Source organism: Dasypus novemcinctus, chromosome 21 (genome assembly GCF_030445035.2).
Source record: "Dasypus novemcinctus isolate mDasNov1 chromosome 21, mDasNov1.1.hap2, whole genome shotgun sequence".
Lineage (NCBI taxonomy): Eukaryota > Metazoa > Chordata > Mammalia > Cingulata > Dasypodidae > Dasypus > Dasypus novemcinctus.
Window position 1 is genome coordinate 248,331 of NC_080693.1, and position 25,026 is coordinate 273,356.

Below are 25,026 nucleotides of genomic sequence, written 5' to 3' on the forward strand. Positions count from 1 at the left end.
TGCATTCATATTAAAGACTACAGGCTGGGCAGTGAATTGTTGTGATAAGAAACATAATAAATGCCTTCTAGGCCAATTACTCATAAGGCAAATAAAACTTCTTTCAACCACCTACTAAAGGCAGAACAATAATCCCAGAAAATGCTATCGTTTTAACAGGGAAAAAAACAAATCTCAAATTTGCATGTATATGCTGTTTATAAAAATCTTATTGGAAAATCCATTATGTCTTATCCAGCAATAACCATGAAAAACAAAATTATTTTTCTGTAAACCATTTGCAACTTTCCTTTCAGTTTTTATCCTGCATTTTTCTCTTTTTAAAATTTTGCAATAGCCAATGATTTTGCTTTAAGAAAGAACTATTCTATTTTCTCTACAAAACCATATCCTGCATACCATGTGTATTAGTCAACCAAAGGGGTGCTGATGCAAAATGTCAGAAATTGGTTGGCTTTTATAAAAGGTATTTATTTGGGGTAGGAGCTTGCATATACCAGGCCATAAGCATAAGTTACTTGCCTCACCAAAGTCTATTTGGAGCAAGATGGCTGCTGATGGCTGCGAGGGTTCAGGCTTCCTGGGTACCTCCCTTTCAGGGTCTTGTTTCTCTCTGGGTTCAAGGTTCCTTTCTTCCAAGGGCTTGCTTCTTCCTGGGCTCAGCATTCCTCTCTTCCCTGTGCTGGCTTCTCTTTCTTCTGTGAGTTTACTTCACAGGGCGCCAGCTTAAGGCTTCAGCATCAAACTCTAACGTAAAAACCCTCATATCAAAACTCCAACTCTGTCCTTTGCCATGCCTTTTATCTGTGAATCCCCACCCACCAAGGGATGGAGACCCAATGGCCTAATGATGTGGTCCAATCAAAGCCCTAATCATCACTCAATCATGCCCAGGTACAGATCAGATTACAAGCCTAATCCAATATTTCTTTTTTGAATTCATCAATTAAATCAAACTTCTGCACCATGAAAGCTCGATTTAACATAAGCCTAAGGTTTTAAGGTATCAACAGATCTTAGACTCTATCTTAAAGTTGGCAATTTATACAAAATGCAAGTACTGTTGAAATCAAATTTTGATTCTCTTTCGTTAGGTTAAAACTTATTTTTTTCTACCATGAGCACACTATAAGGAATCTTTTAAAGATGCTATTTTTGAATCACTAAGCCTTTTAGAACTTCTGAATATCAATCAAATGATGCACTCCCTAATTTGTTGAAGACCAGGAGCTTCTTTTTCAAGTGCACACCTCAAATGGTTGTCCTTGGTTAATTCAAACATTCCCCAAGTAACCATGGCAAATTCAAGTCATCCTTGGTGAGATTCACCCATGTATTCAGAAACAAATATGAACTGGTACCACAGTGAGAAAATAGATATTAGAGAATTTTTCAGGAGAGAAGAAAAGAGATTTAGATTATGAAGTCCCCATGATCAAATAAAGGTTCCAAAAATGAAAATTGTATAGAGGCCCATATTAGTCAGATTCTCTAGGGAAACAAAACCAACAGAGGATATCTGTAAATAGTTTGAGGTTTTATAAAATTGCCTCATGCAACCATGGCAATGAATAAGTCCAAATTCTTCAGGGCAGGCAGCAAACCAGGGGTTCAGTTTTTCGTGGTTTGAATTAAACAATATATAGTCTTGATGAATTGAACTTTTTTTTATATTGAAATGTTGCTCTTTATCCCTTGCAATTTTCTTTGCTCCAAAATATGATTTTTCTAATGTTCACACAGTCATTCCAAATTTCTACTTTTAGATCTTTACATGATAACCTGTGTTTATAAATATAAAGTGGGTTTCTTATGGAAATAATTGGTTCTGCTCTTGAAAATAAAATCAACCCCTTCCTTTTACCTGAATTTTACCACAAACCAATAAATTGCTCTAACAAAGTCCATAATAATTGTGCTGTCCCATTATACTTTGAAGGGACCACCTGCAATTTCCCCTTTCAGAGTCCTGGATGAAGTTCTACCCTCCCCCACTTCAAGCCCACCTGCCCTCTGCCCCTCCCCCCTGTAGAATGTCTGAGTGCTCCATTCTAGTCCTGTTGAGATTCAAACTTCTCTACCCTTTCGGTGGATTCCTGAGAATCTGTTGGCAGCGGTTCACTCTAAGGGCATAGAATTGAATCTTTGTTAGAGATTGTCAGATAGCGGTAGTCAGTGTCCAACTGTACCGAGGTGACTTCAAAAGGTAAGCACTTAGGATAAGGTGGTGTGTTATCAGGGCCCCTGATATCCTTCAAATCCATAGAAATTCAAATTTGGCCCATCTTCTTGGAACAAGATTTGAGATGAATCTCGAGGAAGGAGAAATCACTGGACTCCACCAAGAACCTCTCACCTGGAAATTGGTGGGGTAGGTTGGAAAGCCAAGACTTAGAGTTGAGGAAGGGGTCTCCTTAGATATGTGAGAGGGTTACAATAGGTATGAGAAAGTTTGGATGCAGAAAGAGTTTCTCTCTAGAAAAAAGCCACATAACAAGTGTATTAAATGGTAGCAGGTTTACATTGTGTGGTAGTGTAGAGAGGCTTGTCTCCACCCTTTGTCATTACTTCAGGCACCTGGGAACTTATGATTTTACTGGAAGAATATGACCTGGAGTAAATGAGATCCTATGGGGACAGTTAGAATCAATGGTCTAACGTAAAAAAACTTTTTGGTAGAGTTTATCATGGCGAAGTCAGCAGAGAAATATCCTGTCTGTGAGGCAGCCTGGAAGTTACTCTAACTGTCCCAGCCAAGAGCCTCTAAGCTCCTACCAGCCCAGAGGCCTTTTGCTTTCACTCCTGGTGAATGTTTTCTTTCATTCAGTGTTTCCAGGGCACTTGTGGTAACTTCAGCTAGTTTTAGAGATTGGGTTTACCTGGATTTTATGACTTTTTCTTTAAACTCAGGTGTTCAACCAATTCATCTTATCTAATTCCTCATGGTGAACCCTCAGTTCTTCATTTTAAAGTTGAGGTGAACATGTTGCTCATAGTCCATGAATACTTCATGGTCATGGAATAGATAGTGGCTGCTATTTGTTTTCAGTAAAACCCTCAATGATGGGTGGTTTCTTTCTGAAGAGGGGAAGGAGAAGAGATACAATTAGGTATATGTTACTTTATCACTAATAGTACTAGAAGTAATAGTAGTATTGGTAACAGTCTGAAGAGACGATGCAGAACATAATCTTAAGAATTTTCCACCTTTATAACTCCCTTGTGCTGCCTAGAACTTACCCAAAAGAACATCCCTTATCTGCTCGTAAGCATGCTGAGGGGTATTTTTTTCCAAAGAATTCCTTGACACCAGCTCTTTGGTCAAGAGGCTGACTGAATGCCTTCACCAAGTATTGAGTCTGGCTGAATTTCTGGTAGCGATTCCCTCAGAGAGGGGCTGTCCTGATAGCACATGCTTCTTTCTCCTTAGCACTCAGAATTCTGGGAGCCTCACTGAATGGTAGCAAGTTCTCTTATGGGAAAATCCTGATCTGGAGTTCTAGAACCTAAAATCACTAGAGGGACAGGAGCTATTCTGAATTTCCTCCACCTATGTCCCTGCTCACGTTTTGAAATTCATAGCTCTGATTCTCTTGACGTATGCATGGCCATTCCAACAGAACGGCATGCCTGTTCCAGCACCACAAAGGAGAAACACGTCTCTCAGTGAGAAGGTGATTTATTGCAAATGCACAAGCAAGGAACTGGGAGAATCTTCCCATAACCAGTTCAAAGTGAGAATGGGAACTTGAATTTGCATAGGGAAAAAACTAGGGAAGAGATGAAAAGAAAAGCAAGTCAAAAACAAGAAACAGGGAAACAGACTTTGGCCCAGTGGTTAGGGCTTCCATCTACCACATGGGAGGCCCATGGTTCAAACCCCGGGCCTACTTGACCCGTGTGGAGCTGGCCCATGTGCAGTGCTGATGCGCGCAAGGAGTGCTGTGCCACACAGGGGTGTCCCCCACGAAGGGGAGCCCCACGCGCAAGGAGTGCACCCGTAAGGAGAGCCGCCCAGCGCGAAAGAAAGTGCAACCTGCTGAGGAATGTTGCCACCCACACTTCCCGTGCCGCTGACGACAACAGAAGCGGACAAAGAAACAAGTCGCAGCAAAAAGACACAGAAAACAGACAACCAGGGGAGGGGAGGGGAATTAAATAAATAAATAAATAAATCTTAAAAAAAAAAAAAAAATGAAACAAGTGATGACTTTAGATCTTCCAGGGGTCTTGTGAGGAGGGTACCTGCAATTTTCCAGTCCTGTGTCGTCTCAAGCATGTTAAACTCATAATCACTCAGTTTTAGTGATTTATCAGTGACAGTTTAGATTCAGATATTGGTGCTTTTGATGCTATTCTCTGGTTTTGCCTTCAGTTGATATTTCATTCTTCTTGTTCCTGTAACCAGAACTGGGAAGGTCTGGTTGATGTCCTCTTGGGAGCTAAGAAGAAAGAGTAAATATTAAGATTGGCTTAAGAGAAAACTATCTTAGTTATGCCTGGGTAGATCCAGAGCTGTGTAGGTGAAGAAATTTTTAATAAGCACTTTTTCCAGCTCTCAATTTCCTAATGAGTAAAGGACAGCTCCTGAGAGCCTCAAAAGTGTTGCCTTTGTGACCTCTAAATTCACCCATTTCCTTATCTCTACAGCATCTCCACTGCTGGGACCAGACAAGACCATGAACTCTGGAGTCTCCCTGTATCCTGGCACTGCCCTGCCAATCCCTTCACCCATTCCTGGCCCACCACCCCCACCTCCCTGGGGGCAGCACCTACCCCCATCTTTCCTTCCTGGCAGCTCTCTGCTGCTGCCTGCTTTCCCCAGACCACAGCTCGTGACAGGAAAGGGGGGCCTTGTCCCCACTCGTACTGGAGGTGAGAAGATCATTGTTCAAATCAGAAAACTAGAGGGACCAGCAGAGCCCCCTCCTACTCAGCCCTTTGTCCTTCTTCAGATGCTCCACATTTCAAGTGACTCAAGGATCCTCTGTGGGGGTGCTCAGCATGCCCCTCCTGGGATCTTGAGGGCCTCTGCTCTGGAGCCCTTGATCCCAGCCTCAGCTGTGAGGTGCACCCAGTCTGCTGAGGGAGGCTGGATCCCAGGCCTTCCTCCTCAAGCTCCATCACGAGTTGCCCAGTTGGCCCCCAGTATTCCTCCAGGGAATGCTTTCTTCAGGCCACAGGGGGCCTCCATGGACACAGGTCCTCCCTCCACCCAGTCCAAGGATGACTCCTGTAAGCCCAAGAGTGTTCACCAGAACTTCTGGTGTTGGCAGTGCTTCAAGTCCCTTGCCCGGAGGAACATTCACCTAAGCCCTGATGCTGAAGCTCTTTCCTGCTTTCTCCTGTGAGTGGCTTCCTCTTGGAGACACATTTGACTGTTTTGCACCATTCAGATAGAGAGGACTAGGGGATGGATACCCCAGGTTAATGCCTCCAGAATTTCTTGACAGTAGGTCATGAGAACAGAAGATCTATTTCTGGCTTATGACTGAGTTTCAGGTGTCTTATCTCAATTGATACCTCCCTCTATTGGGGGTCCAGCCATTCTCTACTTTGGTATCATTATCCTAGTAACCATTTATATAAAAACTAACAATCCAAGATCTGTCCTGTGATCGAGTGAGGATCCATGATTTGAATTGAGGTGTGACTACAAACACCACACCTTTCCCCTTGCACTCTACCTTCCAGCACAAGACTTGAGCATGTGTTGTCCCGAGAAAGCAAAATCCACAGAGATCAGGCAAATAACTCTAGTTTTGCCCCCATACACATTGTTCTGGAGAATTCCTGTTAGAACTGGGAGGTGGTAAAAACTGTAGAGTTGTGAAGTACTTGGCTCCAACTCGATTTGTAATCCTGGAGGTTACCTCACTTGGTAACCTTACCTGTAAGGGTTTATTCCATTTATTTCAGAGTATTGCTGAGATGCTTACATGAGCTAATAGACAAAGTACTTCGTAGGCACAATTTCTCATGCTTTCCTACATTACATAACTAGTCTTTTTCCTTTTTATTGTAATTCTTACTTTTTAAAATTTTTATATTATCGTTTTAAGATTTTGACAGGACAAGAAGAGCACAAGAGCTCACAAAAGGCAAAATTATCCTAATTAAAGAGTGTGAATAAATGATTAGCAATGTGACCCAAGACCATGGGCTGTTGTGACTGTGAGGCAGGAACCGTGATGATAATATTTTCCTCTTTTCACACCCTGAACTGCCATCTATCTCTGCTCTGCACTGCGCCCAGTAAAATTATGTGTCAACCGCAATAGAGCCTATATCAAATAACAAGACACTTAATTTTTATTTACACAATGCTTTTCAATTTTTGACCTCCCAAAAATATCTCCTGCCCCAGGGAAGAATTCAAGGAAGTCCCCCAAATTTCCAGCTTAAGAGTCTTAATGATTCTCCCACATTCTTGAACACTCTTGGAGCAAACTCTCAAATGCAGTCAGCAACATGATCTTTTGTATCTTGAGGCAGCCCATGGCTGTCCATGGGCATGGGCTTTAACAACCCTTGGCTTTGCATATTAACTCCTCTTCATATGCTGATGCTCTGTTTTCCAAAGCACTAATCACCTAATAGTCGCCTGGGAAGTTGTTTACTTAGCTTTGGACCCCTGGGAATAGGCCCAGAATCTCCTTGTAAAGTGCTCTCCCAGTTCATCCACTACACAGTGCCACTGAAGATACAAAGGGAAGTCAGAGATTCCAAAACAATCATTTCATTGAGCTGGACTTTCAGAAATGAATCCTTGTATTGATATTCACTATTCAGTCAGGGATCGTACAAGGCAGATGCACTTAAAATCACAGGGTCCACATAGAAAGGAGATCATGAAGGGACAAATGGTGGATAGATGTGATGGGGTTCAGGTGATGCTGGCTGGGTAGTATCAGGAAGGGGTGGGAGAAGGTGCATGTAGAATATTACTGACACGGGGAATTTTAGACCAGTGCTTCGATCACTGGCCCGTCAGAAGCCTACCATGACCCTGGATGAGGGACTGCAGAGGGCCGTGCAGGAGTGGCAGCACACAAGCAACTTTGATCGGATGATCTACTATGAGATGGCAGCAAAGTGAGTCCAAGGATCCTTGTTAATTTGCGAGTTTTTGTGCCTGCATGTGATTGGGGAGGATGAAGCCAGGCAGGAGTCTTGCTTTGTTGCTGGTCAATAGAAGGGATACTTAGAGAGGGGGTGTCAACTAGGTCACTATTCCCTGGATATTGAAGGACCAACTCCTCTGTGCAGTCACTTTCACCTTTAGTAGTGGACAGTTTTTCACCTTTCTTTCATAGGATGCTCAACCCTTCTCTGACACTGGGTCTGCAGATGTCATGAAATTGAAGGTCTTGGGATGGGGTTGAGGGTAATTCCTACAGATCCTGATGGCATTAAGCCTCTAGGTTGTAGGTACTTTGCAGGGGTGACATGCTTTACAAGGCATGTTTCTGCCGGTCTGGGTGTCTGGGCCGCTGGAGCCTATTGGCATAGAACTTTGGGCCCACCTCTCCTCATGAGATAATGTCCAAATGGCTCCCTGTCATTCCAGATGAGTTAGAGTTGGATGAGGTTGGTTAGGGGAAGCCAGGATCTCAGATATCCTGTGAACAATTTGTTCAACTGCATGTTAAACTCTTGATGAAAACACAAAGCAATGAAAAAATAAAATAAAATAAAAAGGACAGCATTGGAAATTGAATCCCCTCCATAATGTTTCCTTCTACTTTCTTTCCAAGCATTTCTTCACCCCATGTCTTCATTCAGTTTACCGCTCCAAGGCTCTAGGATTCTTAGACCTGGGCACTGATCCCTCCTTTATTTATAATATTAACATCCCAGATCCCAGCATGTGATTACTGTCAGCTCATTGGCATAGTTTTTGCTATGATATCCTTGACTTGGGGATGATGGCCACCTTTGTGATCCTGTCATGTACCACACTGACAAATTTAACTCAAGAACCTATATCAAGATTGTTGAAGCCCACTCAATCCTAGTTAAAAGAGTGTATAGTCAAGCAATTACAACTTGTAGACCCAATTTTGAAAATCTGCCAAGTATCAAATTGATTAATTTTTTTTAATATTCCCCTTAAGTGATGATGAGTTTTGCTGTAGGTGAATGGATGATGTGGGGACCTCATGAAGTACCCCCAAACTGTGGTTGTACTGCAAGCAGTAAAATCCCTCTTGGAAAAGCACTTATCCAAGACCCTGATATCCCTCCCAAGACACTTAGTTTCCCCTATTGTTTTTGCTGATCTCTTTTTGTAGGCATCAGAGTGGGCCAGGCCATCTTGTCAACACTGCCTGTGCCTTCCTCCCATGCTAGGTTCAAGGAGTTTGAAATTGAAGAAGAGAGGCAGATTCAGATGTTGGAGGAGAGGAATGGTTTCCAGTGCCCTCCACCTCCAGCCCCTCCAAATCTTCATCCACAGGTGCCCCTAGGCACTATGGAAGGCCAGAAGCCAGGTATGGCTCATCACATTCCAACAGAAGACTAGGTGCAAAGGGGACTGAGAGAAGGCAATAGGACTCATGAGCTACATTCCTTTCAAGATTTGCCTTCTGTATTTCCAAAGGAGAAACCCATCGAGAACCTAGTTTCTCAGTTACCCTTTGTCATGGGCTAGGTCAATTTTGTCAGCTGTCATAACTGCACTCCCATCTTCACTGTCAAAAGGGACATATTTATATAATATTCCTGATGATGAGGGGATGGATGAAGGGATAGCTTTGAATATCACAAGTTCCTCTTTTTCTTGAAGAGAAACTTTCTCTAAGACCATTCATCTTTTAAATTTTATCCTATAAATGTTCATGTAGTTTCAGATTAGCCTGAACCAAGTGGAAGCATTTACTATCCCTCAAATATTACTCTAACTGATATATGGTTGGAAAGTAAAAGTTGGAGATTCATTCCACTTTTACTTCTTGACCTCTATCCCTAAATTTAGTGTCCAATCCAAAAAAGTCAGGGGCCAAAGCCGAGGTTTCTAGCCAGAGGGAACGCAGACAGCAGTGGGCTCTGAAGACAAAGGCCCCCAAGGAGATCCCACCCGAAGCCATAAAAGAGTACATTGACCTCATGGATGGGCTGGTAGGGCCTTTGCACTCAGCCTCTGAGGGGGAAGATGGAGAATGGGAAGAGGAAGAACATGGACAGCAGGAATGTGATGGAATCTGGAATCTATGCAGACCCGGATCTCCTCAACTACATCCACCAGCTGTGTGCAGAGGAAAACTTCAACACCAAGGTGGGTGGATTTTAGGTGAGGTGTCTAGCAGAGTCCTTACTTTTACCACTGTCAGCATGTTCAGGTCTGTGCTTCTTTCCCAGTCTGTTGAAACTTGGGTCTATTCCTTATCTCCTGAGCAGTGTGCAGTGGGTACATGTATGTGTTTTTGAGTCTTTGTGTGTGTGTTCAGGTGTGATTGTCTCTGTGTGTACCTGGTGGAGGTCATGATTCCAAACATCCACAGATTGCAGATTGAGGTGCAGTATCAATGCTTTCCCTCCTGCTTCCAAAACTGACAGGTGGCACTTTCTCAAGTGTGCTCAGTCCCCTTTTATTACTGTTCCCAGGTGGAGGCTGTCATTCACCCTTGATTCCTAGCAGAGTTCCTTTCCCCAGGAGCACATGTAGACTTCTTGTCCTTAACAGAGGAGCTGCAGCAAGAGGAAGGACTCACGCCCACCCAGGTAAACTGAGGGTGGGAGGGCCTCACAACATGTAATCACATGACTTTTTCTAACCTACTTTGTCTTGGGGGGCATGGCTTCTGGAGAAAAATAGCGGAAGGTGTGCAGGCAAATGGACAACCAGTAGGGAGGAAATTATGGAGAGGTACAGGCTGGGTGTGGTTAGGACTGAAAGTTTGGGAACAATGCATAGGAAGATGGGCAGAATAAGCTATAATATATGTATATAAAACCTACCTGCCTTCTGCTTGAGTGCAGTCATCTTCACTACACACTCAGCCACCTCATGTGAGAAACATCTGCAGTCATTAATTGTCTATTTCCTTGACAACAGCTGGTTGAGAAGTATCTGCTGTCCTTGAAAGATGTAGAGGGTATGGAAGCACCTCCAAATTATGATATACCTGAATTGGACACAGTTCCTTCCACATGAAAGTCCAGCAATGGTGCAGAGAGTAAAGCTGACCATGGCCAACTTCTGGGGATTCAAGTCAGTACTGATTCCCTACATTGGGATGGCAGAGCAGACAACAGCCTGGACCTCCCTAAAGACATTGCTGTCTCTCCAAGGAGTCAAGACGATCCACAAATCATAAAGAAACAAATGTCTTATCATCACCAACACCAAAGACACTCTTCCCTTAGATTTGGAAGCAGAGGTGAGGTGGCTCTGCAATAAATCTTTCCTATAAGTACCAAATCCAAGCCCGCAGATGGGTCCAATGAAGAGGAGGATGAGGCGCTCCCCAGCCTTGCATTCCTCTTGAAACCGCCATATCAACTGCTGCCATTGGGACTTGTCAAGAGTCCCCTCACTCACTCAGGCCATCACACCTCTGGAATCAAGACAGCACGTGGATAATCCCTGTCTATATGGTCTCTGAAAAGAGGTCACAATCAAACTCCTCATCCTGAGGCCAAGTCTCCAGACACAGCTTTAGTTGAAGGTCCATCTTCTGTTGGAAGAAAATCCCACCTCATAGCTGACTTTGGGGCTTCTCAGAGGCAAATGTTGGTGCTGGGTGCCAGTCAATTCTCTCACTCACAAAAAAGGTGTGACCAACTTTTGGATCCTAGAAAGAAGAAGCCCCGATGTGGAGAGTAGGGAGCAGGGGGCCAAATTCTCCACATAACAGACCTTCCATTGTGGACTCCCACAGTAGATTTCCTCTTGCTTTAACCAAATGACTCTACATGCTGCTTCCTGGTCCTACTGTTATTCCTTGGCATTTCTAGAGACTGTGGGGAGGACAGTGAGGGCCTTCAAAGACTTTCCATATGACTATGATACCCTTGGTAGGGGAGGAGGAGTGGGAATTTTGGGAGTTTTATAGAAATTTTATATAAAGTTAGTTTTTATTTAAAATGCTCTCAGTTCTGCATTATTGTATATGTCCAACATTGCTGTTTCAGGGATGGTGGGATGTTGAAGGTGGAGGAATACGGATGGCTGCAGTCTCGGTGGATCCACAGGTGACTGACCTAGTTCTGCCCTCCTGCTTCAGTCTATATTCTTTGAGCCTGCTCCTGGGAAAAGAGAAATTTCATGGTTTTCCTGTTTAGTGACAAGTCCCCATTGGTCTTTCCTTATGCCTTCTCACAAGCCCTGGCTCCATTGTAGGTGGTCATCAGTGGATGGTCATCAGCATATTATCTGTATCTCCTAATACTTTCCTCATGGAAAGTTGCTCTTCTACCTTTTCAGTTTCTGGAATATCAGCTAATTTTTTATAATCGATATGTGAGTCAAAAAATCTTCCCCAAGCGTTCTTGTGCTTTCCTTACCTAAAGGATGTAGACATTGGCACTTCCACGGTCCTCAGCACATGCAGGCCATGTGTTGTGTGGTTGGTTTGAGTAGACATCCCCAAGTCTTCTTCCCAGGGGCATGAATCTGTGTATATCCACCTCTATGGAGGAGAGAGCACATTAAGATTCAGGATTACTGAATGTATTATTCGAGTTGGCCTATTTCTTAATGCTAATAAGGACAGAAAAAGAATGTGGGGTAAAAGAAGATTCACAAGTCCCTCAAAATGTATTTGTATGCAATATGATATAGGGACAGAGGATATGAAGTCGCTTTGTGTATTTTGGTGCAAGAATGAGTCTTGTCCAAGTAGCTGGGGAGAGATTCATTTTGTGGCCAAGAGGACTGACATCAGGAACCTTTGGGCTCTTCCAAGGATCACTCCACAAGCACTGCTCCCTCTCCTCCCCAAATAATGACTGAAATTTTTATATGGAACACAGAAAATTACAGTCATGTCTAAAATTGTTTCATTCCAATGAAAGTCAAACCAACTTCATTGTAAAAAAACAAACAGAAAAATAAATGGTTTGATTTGTTTAGCATGCCTTGGGCTGCCCTGCATGTCCAGGGTATATTTAAGCTGGGAGGAAGGTGGAGAAGGGCTGAGGCACTCAATCACCCCCCTACCTGGGCTCTTGTCCAGGCCCATGGTTAGAGCAGTTAGACAGCCTGGGGATGTGGGATTTAGTGGCTAGGATTTGATTCTGGGGGGTGTGGAGAGTTTAGTTGAGCACTGGGTGGACATGTTCTGGACCTGAATTAAGTAGTAAGTGTCCTATGAGGATACAATCAGGAAAAAAAACCTGAGATCAAGGAGATACGGTGCACACTTCTCTGTACTGAAAGTTTTTTTGTCACCCTCCAATCTCTAATTAACCTCTCAAATTGAGGTGTCCATGGTCCAGTCTCTTGACTCATCCTGTCAGCCCTGACAGACTCTGAGATTCCCTGACACACACCCTTGTTCTTGGCCAGTGCTGCCTTCTCTAAGTTCTAGTTCTGACTCCTTCCCCATTGACTTTGTGATTTCAGGCAATCCACGACTCCCAGAGTGTGTCCTCTGGGACAGCTCAGCACACACAGCTGGGGTTACATTGCAGGGTGGTGTCCCATCACATAGGCAAAATGGTGATAAAGCTGTCCTTTTGCCAAGGGTTCCTGGCACCCATGCTTGCTGCTGGCAAAGAGCTTGAGATAGAAACAGTCACATATCAGGACCCTCTCCTCTTGTCATCTTCACATATTACCTACAACTCTGCCTACAATTTCTCCTTCACCTCTACTTCTTTTTCCAAAGAGAGCAGCATCCAGGGGCTGTCTGCCCTCTATTGTCCCTTCTGTAATAGAATTTTATACTTGGCCATGCTTTCCCCAGCTGATGCCCTCTCTCTATTCCAAGCTGGACCTCACCAAAGTGACATGGGACTCATAGGCTGTATGTCACAGAGGCAGTATGGTAAGGGCTGGGCACCAAGCAACAAACGTCTAAAAGATTCCTAAGCACCATGTCATGCAGGCTCCACTTGGGTAGAGCATCCTCATCATGTGTTCCCATACTGCTTCTTCCTGGTGTTTACATCAGTTACCACATCGGTCATTAATTGATAATATATTGAGGGAACAAAAGAGCCCTTGCTCCACCATTCACTGCTGTATGACTTGGGAAAGTCACCAAGTCCTTTCCACTGCAAGTTCTTTATTGGAAAATGGATGTAACATAGTTCAGCTCAGGATGTTTGAACTAGTAAATGAATCCTGCTTGAAAAAAACTAGTTCAACTCTCCTGTGGCCTCTCTTCTCAGTCAGGGACAGAATTCATTATCACATTTAGTCCAGGGCTTTTTGGCTTTGCTCTCTTGTTTTCACATACCTGGGTGTCATCTCTATCTCCTATCTTTGTTTTGGTTGAACAGTTGACAGCAGGTGGGAAATTCTGGTGTTGGCCAAACACTGTTCCGTGCCCAATCCCTAAAATGTGTCCCTGAGCCTGCAGAGTGAGAACTGCCTGAAGGGCCATCCTGCCTGAACTTCCTCATTGACCACCATCTGACAACCATGTGCCAAAGCCCACCAGAAGAGTTGGCACATACTAGGCTTTCATTCCACTGAATTGTTACTTCTTCTCCTGGTTTCTATCTCTTCTTTGGGAACATACGGAAGGGCAGAGTTTGTGACTTGAAGTGTTGAATATTCTCCCAAAATGGCCAGCAATGGAGGAAGCCTTTGGAGGAGAAGTCCAATTTGCTGCCCTCATGTCTGCTTGATGTTTACAAATTCACACACACCCCGACCACACATCTTCACACACACATATTCCACTGTCCACAGCCACCTCAGTGTACACTATCAATGTCCTACCCAGGGTTTATATTTCATAGTAAACAATGCTTGCAATTGTTTACTCCAGAGTTGTATGTAAATATAAAGGTATAGAACTCAATTTTTTTTCACTCAGGATAAAGCCCTTAAGTTACATCCAAACCATTGCATACATCAATAGTGTACTCCTTTTTTTTTTTTTTTAAGAATCCAATTACATATGTTGAAAGATAGGTACCAGCCATGGTTCCATTATGGTTTACATTATGGTTTACATTTTAGGCTATAAACCCTTTATACATTTTTGGTGATATCTAACATGGCCTGTATCCATCATTTCAGGATCATGCAGAACACTTCCCTTGTCCCCCAGTGATCCCCTCTCCCAATTACTCTATTCCTCACTCCCCCTGCCCTCAGGGTCCACACTGACACCCAAGCTTCACTTCTTGAAGGACAAGATTTGTAGATACTTGCAAGAATGCTGAGGGCTTGACACACTGGTCAGTCCTCCCCACTGGGAGCCACCTATGCTCTTGAGAGACACCCTCCCCTCTGTGGGAGAATATCAGGTCTCCCCAGTATGTGGTCATAACACCTTCCCACTCATTGCATGGGTCTACACTCACTTATATAACATGACATGATGAGCACTTACACTATGACATGATGAGCACTTACACACTCCCTAGAAGCCTGACCCAGGTGCACCCTGTGCCAGAAGATGCATCAAACACCTTAAACCAGTAACCCTTCCTTATTATATTTTCTAAAGAGGTTTCTCATGATTGCAGTTTCAACCACTACCTGACACTCTCTTCTGTTCTCCTGCTCCGCCCAACCCTCCCCCCAATTCCTTGGATGATCTGACCCATCCTCACCTCAAGCATCCAAAGCCAGGCCCAGTAGTGTCCCTATGCCCCTGTTGTATCCCTTCATGCACAATTACTTACCTCTAATTTATCATAGGTTTCCCCCATGTGGGTGTCAACTCCCAAACTTTCTCTCACCAACTATTTTCTGTAAGCCTGTCTTCCAGTCTCTCACTCTCTGAGACAGTTTGATTTGCTTAATTCATAACAGAGAGGTATTCTACTATATTCTACTACAGAATTATTGTGACTCTAGCAATGGAAATTACATCATTGATGTGGAGACAGTGGCCAAGGGAGTTGCTGAAGGCAGGGAGAGGGAAAAAGAGGTGTGATACTGGGGCATTTTGGGGACTTGGAGCTGTCCTTGATGATTTTGCAGGGACAGATGCAGGAAATTGTATATCCTGTCAAAACCCAATGAATGGACTGGGAGAGAGTGTAAACTACAACATAAACTATAATCCATGCTGTGTAGCAGTGCTCCAAAATGTACTCATCAACTGCAATGAGTGTACCACATTAATGAAAGATGTCAGTGTGGGACGAGTGGGGGTTGTGGGGAATGAGGTATATGGGAACCTATTTTTAATGTAACATTTTGTGTGATCTATGTATCTTCAAAAAAACTTTAAAAAAAGAAACCATATTTGTTGAGCACATGCAGAATGATGAAGTAGGGAACGTTTAAACTTAAGATAAATGAGCAAGTTCAAATATTTTGAAGGCTGTCATACAAAAAAGTGTGAGTTTGGCTATTCAGTATTTTTTTAAAAGGCAGAATTTAAACTAAGGAATAAATATTAGCAAACAACAGGAGGCAGGATAGTTGTACAAGCATATCACTGATGTAATAGTTTCTTTTCCAATATCATGCACTTTGGACTTACTTTTCCCTTCTGCTGAAGGAAGGAGTAACTTAACACTTCTAGACATCTGCATGCTGGCCCATGCAGAGTGCTTATGCCCTCAAGGAGTGCCTTGCAACACAGAGTTGTCCCCTGCATAGGGGAGCCCCATGCACAAGGAGTGTATCCCATTAGTAGAGCTGCCAAGTGCAAAAGAAAGTTCAGCCTGCCCAGGAATGGTGCCGCAGACATGGAGAGCTGATGCAGCAAGATGACACAACAACAACAACAACAAATAAGAAACACAGATTCCTGTGCTGCTGACAACAACAAAAGGGGAGATAAAGAAGAACATGCAGCAAATGGACACAGAAAACAGAGAACAGACACCTGGGGTAGGGGGAAAGGGGAGAGAAATAAATAAAATAAATCTTAAAAATTTTTTTCTTTTACATCCAAGTCATCTATTGCCAACAGAGAATGCATTCACAGCATCAGAAAAAAGTCTAAAGCTAACAAACTGTTTGTGGTCGTTTGAGACTGCATGTACCCCAGAAAATCATGTTCTTAAAGCTGTCCACTCCTGTGAGTGTGAACTTACAGAGGGTGGGTCCTTTTGATTAGGTTACTTCAGTTAAGGTGTGACCCAGGCTGTTTCTTAATCCTCTTAATGGAGTCCTTTATAAATGGGGTGAATACACTGAGAGAAATAAAGAGAAAGACCAAGAAGCTAAGAGAGAAAGACATAAGCAAGAAGCTGAAGCAATGAAAACCAGAGAAAAAGGAAAGCCCAGCACATACCATCATTGCCTTGCTATGTGACAAAGGAAGCAAAGATCATTGGCAGCTGGTCTTTAGGGATATTCTCTCAGCTGATGGCACATTGATTTGGACATTTTTCTCAGTCTCAAATCTCTAAGCTTGTAAGATAATAAATTTTCATTGTAAGATCTAGTCCATTTCTGGTATGTTGCATTGTGGTAGCTTAGCAGACTAAAACACTGTTTCCTCAGCTATGTTTTAGTATTTCATATCAATAATTCTCAGGAGGTGGGAGGACATAGAGAGCTTATTCTCCAAAGAGGATGAGTCAAATACCCAGCAATTGTGCATTTCCTTCTGTGGGACAGTGCCCTCAATTTCTAAATGAATCACTACAACTATCAATCAATGGTATAGATGGGACTGACGTGTGTTTTGGGGAAAGAGGAGGTAAAACACAGCTGACCACCAATGCTCTACATTAAACAGGAGAGCTATATTTTAAGTCAAAAGTAAATACAAACTAACCACATAACACCAACGTGGCCCATCCAAATGGTTAAAAATACAAAGTGAGAATTGTTTCAAAATATTCAGCATACTTTTTAAGGAATATATATATTATATTATATATAATATAATATTATATATATAATATACTTCATGTTATATATGTACTTTATCACATACTTAGGAAGGAAGGCTGAAGTGTATAATGCACCCAGTAAATTGAAAATAAAAGTTTCATATTTTTTTATTTGTTAGTATTCAGGACTCTGAAGGTGGATCTTGAAGTCAGAATGCCCCATCAGTTTTCAAGGAAAGCCATGGTGTTGGTCACTCTGACGACCTGCTGTGCACTGGGGATTGGTGGGCCTGGGGCAGCTCTGGTAAGAGAATAAACCTATTAAAGGAAACATTCAAGGCCCCTGCCACTGGCTTTTTGAGTATAACTCTTTCGTGGTGGAGTCAGCTTGCAATTGGTGTTACAATATCCCTTTCACAGCCTCTTCACCATGAAGGCTGACAAAAGCTGCAAAGCCACTGGCAATTACAAAAGGATAGGCAAAGTCATTGGCAATGACACAAGTGTCCTCTTTGCATATCTTCATAGCTCCATGATTAGCTGAACCATCTCAGAACACAGGTAGGTATTGGTGGTCATAGGATCCCAGGAAAATACCTCCACAAGATTCTCTGTCCTACTGATCAAACTACCACAAGTTCAGAATGGGCAGATTTTAGAGTAGGTTGCATTCTACTAAAGAGCACTTGCATTATGCATGTCATTATGGAGCAGATATAAAGCTACAAGCTGACTGCATAGGGGTGTAGCAATTCCTCCAGGAGCCTTGAGTCCCTGGTTCTTGTCCTGATCTACTGCATATTCAAGGGAGTGAAGTTCATCTCATCCACAGAGCTTGGACTTATGCACACACTAGACAAGAGAGGGTGGGAAATCCTGGGGATATCTTAAAATTCTGCTTATCACAGGTTCCCATAGAATTCTTGTCCATATGGAGTGGACACTTCCTTCTCAAGGAAGGTATTGGGGACTGAATCATGTGCCCCACAAATGGCAACTTCAGGTCCAAACCCCTGGTCCCATGGGTGTGGACCCTTTTGTAATTAAGATATTTGAAGATGGTATGAATAAAGGTATGCCCAAATGGAATACAAAGTGAATGTGGGTGGGACTTATTCCAAAATAGATGAACTCCTTAAGAGCAAAGGAAAATGGACACAGAAGAAGTAGCCATGGCCAACAGCCAGAAGCTGCAAGTGAGTTGAACTCAGAAAACAAAAGGGAAGCTGATGTGCTTTGCATTGTCATGTGACAAATAAGCCAATGACCAAGGGTCCCTGGCAGCCTGCCTCAGAAGGCAAAAGTCTTTAAGGGAGAGCATCACCTTGCTAACATCTCAATTTTTGACTTCTAGCCTGAGATCCATGATCCAGTAAATTTCCATTGTTGAAGCCATTCCACTGAATGATATTTTCTTAGTAGCTGGGAAACTAAAATTGCAGTATTTTTCAAATATGTGACCACAACTTGGATCTCTTCCCAAAACTAGTTCAACCCTCTTCAAATATCTTCTCTTCCTTCAGATATTATACCACTGAAAATCTTCCAAATTATACTTACTATAATTATACTTAAATTATACTTAGTATAATTTTACTTAGACCACCCTCTTACATAATTTATTACATTTCACATCAATGCAATGTATTTGTGATACACGACTTATGGGAGTCCTGTGTCATGTTACGCATATTTGTTTTTTAAGTCCACAAATTTACTATACACTTATTGTTTATGTATGTTCATGTAGGAATGATATACTTCAATAAATTGTTTTAAAAATGGAAAAATAAAGAGAGTTCCACAGTCCCATTCTCTTCTTTGGAAGCTCTATAGAGAATCAGGATCAATCAGGGGTCATCAGTGACAGAAATATATATACAGAAAGAGATTCCTTTTAAGGAATTGATTCCTTTGATTGAAGGAAGGTGCAGAGCCTGGAAATTCCAGTATGAGGGTAGTTGAAATCTTCTGTCTGTATTCCTTATGCTGGAACTAGGCGAGGCAGTGGAAGGTGTAGTCTTGTGGAAGTATTCCTTATGACACATGGAATACCCACTTCTCCCTTCTGAGGCCTCTCACTGTTTGCATTAGTCCAAATCACGTTGTTCATTCTAACTTTCTTTGCTTAGAGTCAAATCATTTTAGGCACTAATCCCATCTATGAAGTAACTTTGCAGGGACAACTAGGGCAGCTTTTGACAAACAACTGAACACACAAATTAGACATGTTGACACATAAAACTAATCATAATGGTCTATCCATTGCCAATTGGACATCTACTGACATCTCAGATAAACTATACTTTATCTCCAAATAAAGACAATAACAAAACCACATTTCTATCTGACATGATACAACTATCCTGTGTACTACTGAAAGTTCACTAATGTTTCCTCAAAATAGGATGCAAGCACTTGGGTGACCAATATTCACTCTTACCCTTGCTATCCTGTAACATAAATACTATGATGCAAAGTTAATACAACTAATCTTATACGGGGTTAGAAAGAAAGACGTTTGCTTTATACACAAACATATTCATATGCAAAAATGCTTCTAACAAAATAAATATCAATAGCAATTATAGGGAAACGGACTTTGGCCCAGTGGTTAGGGCGTCCGTCTACCACATGGGAGGTCCGCGGTTCAAACCCCGGGCCTCCTTGACCGGTGTGGAGCTGGCCCATGCGCAGTGCTGATGCGCACAAGGAGTGCCCTGCCACACAGGCGTGTCCCCCGCGTGGGCCCCATGTGCAAGGAGTGCACCCATAAGGAGAGCCGCCCAGCGTGAAAGAAAGTGCAGCCTGCACAGGAATGGCACCGCCCACACTTCCCGTGCTGCTGACGACAACAGAAGCGGACAAAGAAACAAGATGCAGCAAAAAGACACAGAAAACAGACAACCGTGGGAGGGGAGGGGAATTAAATAAATAAAAATAAATCTTTAAAAAAATAGCAATTATAGTCCTCCTTGCGGCAAATGGTCACATGATCATAACTGGTAATTGCAACCACCTACTTCTATTACACATGCATAATTCATTTCCCCTCAACAAATGAAGTAGCTGGTTATGGTTCTTTCCCTAATGCAGTAACCCATACCTTTTTAATGAATGGTATGGGCTATTAGTAGTCCTGTGCAAATTGATTGTTAGAGTTCTCCTTTGACTTTAATCACAGGGAATGGAAATACAAGTCGATACCCTAAGGAATATCCTGTATTCTGGAATTCTCTTCCTTACTTACATTTTGAAGTAGCAGTCTAATTTCCCCTAGGTAATCAGGATCAATAACCTCAGCTAGTACATTCAATCCTGTCTTTGCTTGTTGATTCAGAGGCATGAGGAAACCAAAGTGGTCCACAGCAATTTTGACTTCCAGTTCAATGAAATCATTTTTTCTCTTTTCTGGAGGAAAATCATAAGTTTTGGTGATAAGAAGCAAAACACTTCGTAGAGGATCACTAGTGAGTCATCTCTATTGCCACCCCTTGATTTCTGGACTCACAAATCACAGCTTTGGGAGAAGCAGAACCATATATTAGACTATAATTGAGTTTATATACAGCTTCCTGGAGGACATTTATCTAGACCTGCAAGGTACGGCCACCCAGCTAACCCCATCTTGAATCTTCCAAAGGTCATTCCACTGATGTGTCAATTCAGCTGCTCCAGTATGAAAATGGAAGATGAAGGAATTCCATTAGCATATGCCCAGTACTGAATTTCATTAACCATGAAGCGGGTTCCATGAACAGAAGCAAAGGTGTGTGGAATATCAAGATGAAGGATAAGATGTTCTGTAAGTCCACAGATGGTAGTTTTGTCACGGTTGATGTTTTCAGGGAAGAAAAATTCATATTCAGAATAAATGGAGAGCTGTGTCTATTTGAATAGGCATTGGTCTGATTGATACATTCGATAAAGTGACCAGATCCTTAAAAGTGTAATCTGCAAAGGCATGCCTTAGATTCAAAGGAAGAAAAAGGTGGAAAGTAAAAGGATGAAAAAGGATTATCATGTGACAGCAATCATAAAAGAGGTGGAGTGTCTCTTGCTTTCCGATATACTAAGTGAAAAGTTTAACTATTGTGAAGGCTAGGAAAGGTTATGTTCTTGAACTCATCCATTCCCATGAGTGTGGGGCCATTTGATTGGGCTACATCAGTGCAGCATGACCCAGGTTGGGTCTCAATCCGTTTGTTGGGTCTTATTTAAACTGAGAACTGAAAGAAGAGCTACTCAGAAAGAGAGCCTCCACTTTGACCATGCCATCTGAGAGAGAAGACTTCAGGAATGGCAGTGATTAGCTGCCATCTTGCCTTGCCACGTGGCAAGACTCCAGGATCTGCCAGCAGATGACATTTGTTGAGGAAACATCTCTGCTGGTGCTTTGATTTGGACATTTCAAGTCCCTTTGTAAAAACTAACCCATTCCTGGTAATTTTGCATTGGCAGATTTAGCAAACTAAGGCAGTATGCTTTAAGGCAATAAATGTTATAAAGACAAAGAGAAATATTTCATAATGATTAAAATGTTATTACATTTTAAGGACATGACAATTGTAAAATATGTTCATGCCTAACAATGGACACTTCAAATGCCTGAAGAAATAACCTGAGAGATTTGAAAGGAGAAAGAGATAATTGAACAGTCATAGTCTAAGTTTTCCATGCCCACTCCCAATAATTGATAGAACTACTAGACATGAATTCAGCAAGGTATAGAAGATTTGTGCAACATTATCAACTAACTCTACCTAATTGACGTGAACAAAACATTCCATCCATTGGCAGCAGTATACACACTCTTTTCAAGTTCACAGGAAATGTTCTCCAGAATAGAAACTCTGCTGTTCAAATGGAAAAAACAACAAAGCAAAAACCTAAAGTCTGTATAACTTTAAAATTATGCAAAGCATTTTCTCCAATTGCAATGGAATGAAATTAGAATCAACAATTGAAAGGAGTCCGGAAAACCTCCCGATATTTGGAAGCTAGTTAATGACCATTGGAATAACCCATGGGTCACTGAAGACATTACAGGGAAATTGCTAAATACCTTAATCTGATCTAAAAAATAACACACCATATCACAACTTATGGGATACATCAAAGAGCAAAGCTTACAGACTATGGGGAAGATGGCATCAGAGTACACAAGCAGGGCTCAACACTCACAAAAGCAATGGAGAAGTGCAAGGAGATGTCAGAGGGACTTGTGTTGGGGGATAACTAACCCGGACAGTACTGCCCAAGGCCCAGGAGGGCAAGGGACAGAGAGCCAAAGAGCCTGAAATGTCAACTGTGAGGTTCTAAACACCCCTGGCAGGAGGAAAGGGCTCCCAATGCCCATTTTCAAGGCATGAAGCCTGATAAAACCCATGGCTAAGTGCAGCTGACTGAGAGGGAAGAGGGAGGATGTGGCACATGACAGAGTGGTTTCTCTTCTGTGAATCTGACCAGCAGAGCCAGACCAGAAGCAAGGGTAGCCTGGGGATTGTGGCACTTCCTTGGAGGTGTTTGCCAGTGAATGCCATCTGCTAGCGAGTTGGATAACAGCAATGAGAAAAACTGCTTTTAGGTCACTTTTTTCCCAAAACCCTGGGGGAAAAAAATCTGTACCCCATTAGTGTATCCCTGGCCTGGTTTTGGTTACATAACATTGGCAATTTAAAAGCCTCAGAATGAGGTGAACCAAAACTCAAAGAGGCATTGTGATAGAACAAGCAATCATTCAAAGATCTAACACCAATCTTCCTTAAGATGTTCCAAAAAATCAAACAGGAGAGAACACGAACACATTCTATGAAGCCAACGTCATGCTAATATCAGAACCAGATAAAGATGTTACAAAAAATAAAATTACAGACCAATACTTATAATGAATATATATGTAGCAAAGTTCCAAAAATACTTCCAAACAGAATCCAAAAGCACATTAAAAATTATACACACACACACAAAGTTATACACAGGCAGCCTACTCAATGGGAGAAAATATTGAAAAATATTGAAAATCCCATATCCAACAAGGGTTTGATATCCATGTCATATAAAGAGATCATACAATTCATTGATGTAAGGAAAAGCAACCCAATTTTAAAAAGGGCCCAATTAGGAGGACACCCAGGACCTGCAGTCATGACAGATGACTTGGGACTTCAGTGCCTTGTCAGTGGGCCCTACTGTGGAACTTACACTCCTGAGTGTGATGGAGTTGGACTCAGGTGTGACTTCTCTGTGCATGCCTCTTATGTCACTTTTCCTGAACCTGAGGATCGTGCTGGGGTTAGTGTATTCTCAGGAGACTTGAATCTCAGGACTGTGCATGTGCCAGCTGGGACCTGAGTTTCAGCAGAGTTTCAACACCTACTCTCCAGTTTGTTGGACTTATGCCGGTCAGCTGACAGGGAGGTGAGGATGGTCAACCACCACACCATGGAAACGAGTCTACAATGGCAAGTGGGAGAATCCCATCTACCAGTCATGTGGGATTGAAACACTTCTCGATTTTGAGGTGGAATGGACATCACCATCCCAGGATCTTCAGGATGGAGGAATAAATTATGGATTACAGTGGACTTACCGGTATTCTAGTATACAATTGTTGTGACCCTAGCTATGGAAGAAACTGTATCACTGATGTGGAGACAGTGGCCACGGGAGTTGCTGAGGGAAGGGAGAGGGCAGAAAAAGAGTGATATGGGGGTATATTTTGAACTTGAAGTTGTCCTGAATGATATTGCAAGGGCATGCAGGACATTAAATATCCTGCCAAAATGCACTGAATGGACTGGGAGAGAGTGTACTCTACAATGTAAACAATAATTCATGCTGTGTAGCAGTGCTACAAAATGTATTCATCTAATGCAATGAAAGTGCCACACTGATGAAAGAGGTTTTTTTTTTTTTTTTTTTTTTAAAGATTTATTTATTTATTTAATTTCCCCCCCTCCCCTGGTTGTCTGTTCTTGGTGTCTATTTGCTGCGTCTTGTTTCTTTGTCCGCTTCTGTTGTCATCAGCGGCACGGGAAGTGTGGGCGGCGCCATTCCTGGGCAGGCTGCTCTTTCTTTTCACGCTGGGCGGCTCTCCTTATGGGTGCACTCCTTGCGCGTGGGGTTCCCCTACGTGGGGGACACCCTTGCATGGCACGGCACTCCTTGCGCGCATCAGCGCTGCGCATGGCCAGCTCCACACAGGTCAAGGAGGCCCGGGGTTTGAACCGCGGACCTCCCATATGGTAGACGGACGCCCTACCCACTGGGCCAAAGTCCGTTTCCATGAAAGAGGTTTTTGATGCAGGAGGAGTGGGAGGGGGGTGTGGTGACTGGGGTAAATGGGAACCTCTTATATTTATTAATGTAACATGTTGTGTAATCTATGTTTCTTTAAAAAAAGATAATAATGAAAACAAACAAACAACATTGTACAATGCATGAGACTATAAATCACAATGAATCCTATGGTGGAAGGTGGACTGTGGGTAACAGAACACATAGAAGAACATTCTCTCATGATCTATGACAAGTATATAATGCTAATACAGGTTGCAATTTACCAGATAGGTTGGAGGATAATACACCAAATGTAAGATATAGGCTACAGTTACTAGCAATGTTTTGATGATGCTCTTTCATAGTTTGTAATGATTCTTTTACAAAAATGCAAGGCGTTGGTAATGTATGGGAGCCCTGTATGATGATATGCATATTTTTTGTAGTTCACAACTTATACTATACACTTTTTGCATATGGATGTTCATGTATGAATGATGAACTTCAATACAAAAAGTAAAAAAAAAGAAAAAAAAAAAAGAATTATATACCACAATCAAGGGGGTTTTATTCCAGGGATTAAAGGCCTTTTTATCACAAGAAAATCAATTCCCTTTATATACCACAAAACAATTTGAGGAAGAAAATTCATATGATCCTCCTGATTGCTGTAAAAAAGCATTTGACATAGAACAGCACCCTTTCTTGATTAAAAAAAAATCTTCAAAACATAGGAATAGAAGGAATCTTTCTCAATATGGTAAAGTTCCAACATGAGAACCTCAAAACCAGCACTGTACTGAGCAGTGAAATACTGAGACA

At 42.3% G+C, this 25,026-nt stretch overlaps 1 long non-coding RNA gene across 1 annotated transcript in view; it reads right to left on the reverse strand.

The window, feature by feature from the left end:
• Window positions 1-2,991: 2,991 nt before the first annotated feature.
• LOC111762069 (uncharacterized) overlaps window positions 2,992-25,026 on the reverse strand; it is a 37,135-nt gene continuing 15,100 nt past the window's right edge. The window contains exons 3-5 of the long non-coding RNA XR_009182204.1: window positions 11,509-11,633; window positions 4,246-4,442; window positions 2,992-3,078 (exon numbers count right to left, since the gene is read on the reverse strand). This is a non-coding gene — a long non-coding RNA (uncharacterized lncRNA). The remainder of the gene's footprint in view (window positions 3,079-4,245; window positions 4,443-11,508; window positions 11,634-25,026) is intronic.